This window comes from Podarcis liolepis (genome assembly GCF_965112155.1).
Source record: "Podarcis liolepis genome assembly, chromosome: 6".
NCBI classification, from domain to species: domain Eukaryota; kingdom Metazoa; phylum Chordata; class Lepidosauria; order Squamata; family Lacertidae; genus Podarcis; species Podarcis liolepis.
In genome coordinates, this window is record NC_139559.1 from 48,600,192 (window position 1) to 48,607,667 (window position 7,476).

The window sequence follows — 7,476 nt, forward strand, 5'->3', positions numbered from 1 at the left end:
GCCTTCTGTGTTGTTTCTGACTGAATGGACTTCTTCCTTTGGATGACTTATAGACCACACACAGGGCTATTGCTCAGATTGCTTCCACACAAGGATGGAGTATGTTTTATGCGGGACATTAATCATTTAAAGGACCAAAGTCTAAAAATGCCACCGTGACAATTGTACACTTTTGCAAACTGAGCAATCAACACCATGTCTTTGTAGACTTCAGGGCGACTACTCCTTTTTAAGAAATGGTTTTTTTTTAAAAAAAAGAATTAATATGTTAAACATTCAAAAATATAAATGTATACAAGTTATAGAAAATGCATCAGATACACATGGTTGGTGCTTTAATTCAGAGAGCCAAGAATTGCTGCTTGCGTTGTTACAAAGACAGACATTAACCCGCTCCCAGAATGTCATTGCTAAAGGTCTATTTTCTCTCCAGAAGGCAGGAGAGAGAGGTCTGGGATATTCTCATATGATTTCACTGAAGACAATTCTTGTGGGAGTGGTGAGCCGGGAGTGTATCCCTGTAAGTTAAAGTGGTAGACCAGTACAGAACTGAAAACACCTTCCTTTCTTGTGAGTCACAGAGTAAAATGGGTGAAATGAAACCCAGGAATCCTGTTTGCACCAAGCCTTCCTGAGGGGGCTTTTGAAAGCTTGGAACAGCAGGAAATTATGGGTCAGGTATCTAACTTAGCTAGGATTGCCTATCTAAGAAAATGTGAGCTCGTGGATTTTGACCCTAGAGCACAACCAGATAAGGTTGGAACGCAGCTCATAAAACAGTAGCTAACAATCATGACCACCCCCAGGTTGACTGGAATGTGGACTTGGTTCAAAACGGGAGGTTTCCAGATAGCTGGACTCCCTTACCCCAATACCCGCTCTTAATTTGTACATGGTGCGTTATGTAACACACAGTGATATCTGTAGTTAACCCAGGCTTGCATAAATATATATTGGCAGTAGTTTGAACAATTTGGGGCCTGTTTCGCTGGTGGAGACAGGTAGTTTATGAAAATGCAAGGCTACTATCCACATAAAGTGCTCCTGTCTCCTTTCACTGAGTACATGAATTAGTGCACTTTGTCGTCATTGCTTTTTAAGACATAGCAATGACTCACAACGTGGCGGGGGGGAGGAATGAACTCCATCCAATGCCCAGTGCTGTATCAAGTAGAACAGGGGTCAGCAAACCTTTTCAGCAGGGGGCCGGTCCACTGTCCCTCAGACCTTGTGGGTGGCCGGACAATTTTTTTATGGGGGGAAAAATGAACAAATTCCTATGCCCCACAAATTACCCAGAGATGCATTTTAAATAAAAGCACACATTCTACTCATGTAAAAACACCAGGCAGGCCCCACAAATAACCCTGAGATGCATTTTAAATAAAAGGACACATTCTACTCATGTAAAAACACGCTGATTCCTGGACCGTCTGTGGGCTGGATTGAGAAGGCGATTGGGCCGGATCCAGCCCCCAGGCCTTAGGTTGCCTACCCATGAAGTAGAAGGTGAGTGCCTACATACAAGCAAATAGTAGCTTAGCACCGACTGTGCTAGCTGGTTGCTCCAAACTCTTTTCTGAGGCTATCTTGGCAAATTCATGTAGTGTTTGCTGTTTTAGATGAAACTAAAAATACTCTTTGTTTTTAAGCAGGCATAGGCAAACTTGGCTCTCCATATGTTTTGGGACTACAACTCCCATCATCCCTAGCTAACAGGACTAGTGGTCAGTGATGATGGGAGTAGTAGTCCCAAAACATCTGGAGGGCCGAGTTTGCCTATGCCTGCTTTTAAGCACAGCCTTGGGGTTAAAGAGTTGGAGCTGGGAAATCCGAGTTCAAACCCACTCTTCATGGGCTCATTCTGTGGCTGTGGTCAAGTCCAACTGTCTCCCAGCTGCAAAATGGAAATAAGAAACTTGCCACTTTGGGATTTTGTGGTGGGTGGAAGGCCAGTATAGTAAGGGTAGTAAAGTAGTTCCTGAATTAAAAATGCTTCAGAGATGAGAAAACTTGTGGAGCATGATATAATTGCAAAATGCCATGTTGTGAAGTTGCCAGAAGATGGCGCTCTAGCATTTCTGAAACAAAACTCTGGGGCAGGCGTAGGCAACCCAAGGCCCATGGGCTGGATGCGGCCCAATCGCCTTCTCAATCCGGCCCATGGACGGTCCAGGAATCGGCATGTTTTTACATGAATAGAAGGTGTCCTTTTATTTAAAATGCATCTCTGGGTTATTTGTGGGGCATAGGAATTCATTCATATTTTTTTCCAAAATATATTCCGGCCTACCACATGGTCTGATGGACGGTGGACTGGCCCACGGCTGAAAAAGGTTGCTGACCCCTCCTCTGGGGGATTGTTGCATTTGAGAGGAGCAAAAGATAACAACTGTTCCTTCATTTTTCCTGAGGGGGTGCAAGGCAAGGGAACCTCAATGGGTGCCAGCTACCAAACTCCCCGTCTTTTGCAAATGCTTTCCTTCCACCACCTGCTACTGTTTCCGAAGGTTTGCCTGGATTGAAAACTCCTGGACTTCGTTGCCACAAGCGATTGAATCTGTAGGTTGAGTGCGTGTATGTCAGGGGTTGTTGGCCTTTCTGAGCCCCTTTGCAAACCAGAGGAACTGTTTGGGACACTACACACATCACAGCGAAGGACACCTCTCAACCTATTATAATAATTTTTTAATTTATCTCTCGCCCATCTGGCTGGGTTTCCCCAGCCACTCTGGGCAGCTTACAACATAGATAAAAACACAGCAAAAACATCAAACATTAAAAAACAAAATATCCTATACAAGCAACAAAAAAATCAATAGAAACCAGTAACAACGATTACAACAAACAGTTTGCAGTTATACCCAAATTAAAATAACCCCCAACCCCAACTAAACATTTAACCAACACCAACCCAACAAAAATAAAACAGAGGAACCAAAATGGGAAACTTTTAAAACATTTTAGCCACTTTCCCCAACCCGAGCTGTTCCAGCAATGTCTCTCCAGCCTCCCAGAAGCCTCTTTTAGCTGTTCAAGGTGAGTCTTGGCCCCGCCCAAAAGGCCAGGTGGAAATGGGCCTTGCCGCAGGGAGCGGTCTTCCTTCCAGCACTCACAGCAGCAGTGATGTCCCTCAGGCATTCTGTTGGTTACAGCAGAATGCTTATTTCCAGCCTCATATCAACAGGGGAGGAGACCTCTGTGGGCCGCAGTATGACTTAAGTTCTGTTATGTTTAGATAACGGTGGGAGAAATGGGACATGATTACTATATAAAATCCAAACCTTGATCTGCTTTATTGGGCATCTGAACACCAGAGGGACACCTCTAGCAAACCAAAAGGAAGCCGGGCCAAGAGAACGCCTTAAGAGTTGTGGGAAGATTTACCGGTATGTGCAAGGCAGGATTACGAAGGCCGGGCGGGGGGTGGGGGGAGAGAGAGGTAACCTGAGACAGGTGTATCAGATGGTGATCAGCCCAGGCCAGGAGCACAGCAGGAGGACTCTACTAGCCCTGCCTCATTGCAGAAGAATGCAAAATCGCCCTGTACAACTGAATAACAGTGAATTCTATCCCTAAAGAAAGGAGCACCCTTTTTATTCAGTAGGTAGGATAATATGTAATGTCACTGGAGAAAGCATCAGATTTGGTTTCAAGGTTTCCTCAGCTCACCAGTGTTAATTTCCTAACACAGGACGTCCTGTCGGCAAGCTGCATGTTTGTGCCACAAGTTCCCATTAAATAATCCACATGATGTGAAAAACCATCCATACGGAGCATGAGAAGCCCTCTCTCCAGCACACGAGGTGTTCTTCGTGTTCTTCGGTCAGTTTTTCTGCATAACGGGGGGTATATTCACTTTACCACTTATTCCACATCCAGGGCCGCCTTGCTGCTAATTTGTGAAGCTGTGTTCACATGATGTCAGCCATGATGCTTATCGATCCTATAGATTCTTGATGACTACTGCTGTTTGATGCATTTTTTCCTCAAGCCACCTTCAGTCTTATTGCCACTTATTCTGTACCCAGTTTTCTAATGTGAACTTACCCCAGAAGCTGCTGTGCAGATGAGCATGCAAGCGCAGAAGACATCTGAATGAATAGGCTTTCCAGGGGGGTTGTGGGGCAGGGAAACATTGTGGCTTGAAACACAACTGGGCTCATTGGGGGAGGGGGGAGATGACCTTGCTGCATCTCAAGCCATTGATGTGAATATGCCCTAAAATTTGTCCTTCTCCAGTGTCCTGTTTTGTTATGTAACTTCCTATGAATTCAGTCTTTTAAGAATTAAATGTATTATAGATAGATATGTAGAATGAAAAAACAAATCAACCCATTTTCTTCAATTGCATAAATTTAAGTATCTTATGTTCACCAATTTAGATCCAAATATCACCCGTGCTAAAAAAAATCAAGGTCCAAAACCAGTACCTCCAGTTGGCACAGGTTTTCAAAACTTCGCAACCATCTGTTAAAAACACACACACACCCCAACACCAACATGAAATACTAAGACTCAGTGGTTGTGCATTGTTCCCATGAAATCATGCAAAAGGTCCTGCTGTTATATTATTAAACACTATTCACTGCACATCTGTAATCAGGTTCATAGCTCCATTTCATGGAAATCCCATGCATTTTGTAAAGACTTAGTGACCGAAATAATCACTATTTCACACATGCAATGTAATAACCCATGAGCTCTACATGGAGAGTCCAGCTCTTGTTAGGTGAAACCAGGAAACGGTTTGTTGATTAAGTACTTCAACTGCAGGTGTTGCATTCCTAGAGAAATTTCACAAAACACTTATCCAATCACTTAAAGTCCTGGTTATCTCATTCTTACCTTTCCTCCCTCTACTTCCTGTTGCCTTAAGTATATTTAATTTCAGGCACATTTCCCCTTCACTTTTCTTATCACAAAGTCCAGTCTTTGGGGGAATTACACCCCAGTTTTTGAAGTTGAACCCAACCTACCTATTTATGGTAGGTTAAAATATAAGGAGGTTGCCACATTTTGCTCTTCCACCTCAGCCTGAGGCAAAGACAACTGGTTTCTGTTGGGTGATGAAACCACTTCCTTTCTTCCCTGTCTAGGATCACATAGTTGCAAGGTTCAGGCCAGGGGCAGGAATTGTTGAAACAAAGGCGAGCAATTTCCTAAATTCTCGCTCTATAGATTCTTTATAGAGTCTATAGCTTGAATGATTCAGCTAATTATTTTGAAAAGATACTATATAAGAGGACTTCCACTGGATCAGACCAAAAGCCCCTCTAGTGCCGCATCCTGTTCTCACCGTGGCCAACCAGATGCGTGTGAGGAGTCCCACAAGTAGGACTAGAAGCAAAGGCACTCTTCCCACTTGTGATTTCCAGCAACTCAGGGGCATACACTGCCTCTGACAGTGGAGGCAGAATGTCGCTGTCATGGCTAGTAGCCATCAGTAGGTAGCCTTCTCCCCCATGTCCTTGTCTAATCCTCTTTTAAAGCCACCCAAGATGGCAGCCATTGGTTTTACTATGCATGAGGTGACGTAGTCTGTTTTTTTGTCCTTCCCAAAGCCTCCAGTACCCTTCACTGGATAACCCTTCATTCCAGTATTATGTGAGAGATCTACCTTTCCCCACACAATACATAATTGCCTAAATCTCTATCATGCCTCACTTGCTTATATTTTCCCTTAAACTAAAAAGCCTCCAATGTGGTAACTTTTCCTGACAGAGGGGGACTTGCTCCTGTCCCTTGATAGTTTTGGTTCCCTTTTCTGAACTTTCCTCTGCTCTTCACTATCCTTTTTGAGGAGAGGTGACCAGAACCATACACAGTATTCCAAGTGGGCGTCACACCATCAATTTTTGTTGCGGCATTATGATACTGGCAGGTGGTGGTGGTTGTTTGCAATCCCTTTCCTAATGGTCCCTAGTATGAAATCTGCCATTTTCATGGCTGCTGCACACTGGAACAATATTTTCAGGCAGCTAGCTGCCACCAACCTTTTGTCACCACCGGTTTAGACCCTGTAAAGTCCATCACTGCCTCTTAACCTAACCTGTGGTAACACAGGGTTGTGGTAGGGATTAAATGTAACCCACCCTCAGCTCCTTGGAGTAAAATGTAGTATACAAACGCCATAAATAAATGTATGTATTATTAATAATAAATTTAAATTCATATCCCATCCTTTCTCCTAAAGGAGCCCAGCATGGTAATATGAGGTTAGGAATATATTGTTGCAAGCCCCTCCAATTCCTGAATGGTGCAAGATTCCAGGGATACTCAGGGTGCATGCTTCCTTCAGGAATGAGACCATGGTGTCTTTATGATATATAGTTTATTTACACAGCGGGTGGCGCTGTGGTCTAAACCACTGAGCCTCTTGGGCTTGCCGATCAGAAGGTCGGCAGTTTGAATCCCCGCGATGGGGTACGCTCCTGTAGTTCTGTCCCAGCTCCTGCCAGCCTAGCAGTTCAAAAGCACACCAGTGCAAGTAGATAAATAGGTACTGCTGCGGCAGGAAGGTAAACAGCATTTCCGTGTGCTCTGGTTTCCGTCACGTGTTTCGTTGTGCCAGAAGCGGTTTAGTCCTGCTGGCCACATGACCTGGAAAGCTGGCTGTGGACAAATGCTGGCTCCCTTGTCCTGAAAGCGAGATGAGCGCCGCACTCTATAGTCGTCTTTGACTGGACTTAACCATCCAGGGGTCCTTTACCTTTGCCTTACACATATATACGGGGTGAGTCTTTTAAAAGAGGCCCCATGGAGCATGTGTACTCTGTATCTATGGGGCCTCTTTTAAAGGACTCACCCTGTACAACCTGAGCCTACAATGGAGGAGTTCACAGCATTAACACCCCAAGAGGGACTTGCTTCTCCCATAGCCACAGCCATGGATTCACAAACAGAAATCAAGTATTGCTCTGCCTTCTCCCAGCTTGTTGCTTTGACATCTGGGCCACATCACTTGCCCTCTCAAATCTGCCTCTGTCTTTCTAGCTGTCCAAGAGTTGAGGGAGGGGATGGAGTATGGGATAAATTAGGCATAGGCAAATTCAAGCCTCCAGATGTTTGGGGACTACAACTCCCACCATCCCTAGCTAACAGGACCAGTGGTCAGGGATGATGGGAGTTGTAATCCCAAAACATCTGGAGGGCTGAGTTTGCCTATGCCTGGGATAAATACAAGAATTTATTAGAGGTAAGAACACCATTATGGCTCTCACTGCTGGAAGTTATAAAGGTAAAGGGACCCCTGACCATTAGGTCCAGTTGTGACAGACTCTGGGGTTGTGGCGCTCATCTCACTTTATTGGCCAGGGGAGCCGGCGTACAGCTTCCGGGTAATGTGGCCAGCATGACTAAGCCGCTTCTGGCGAACCAGAACAGTGCATGGAAACGCCGTTTACCTTCCCGCCAGAGCGGTACCTATTTATCTACTTGCACTTTGCGGGGATTCGAACCACCGACCTTCTGATC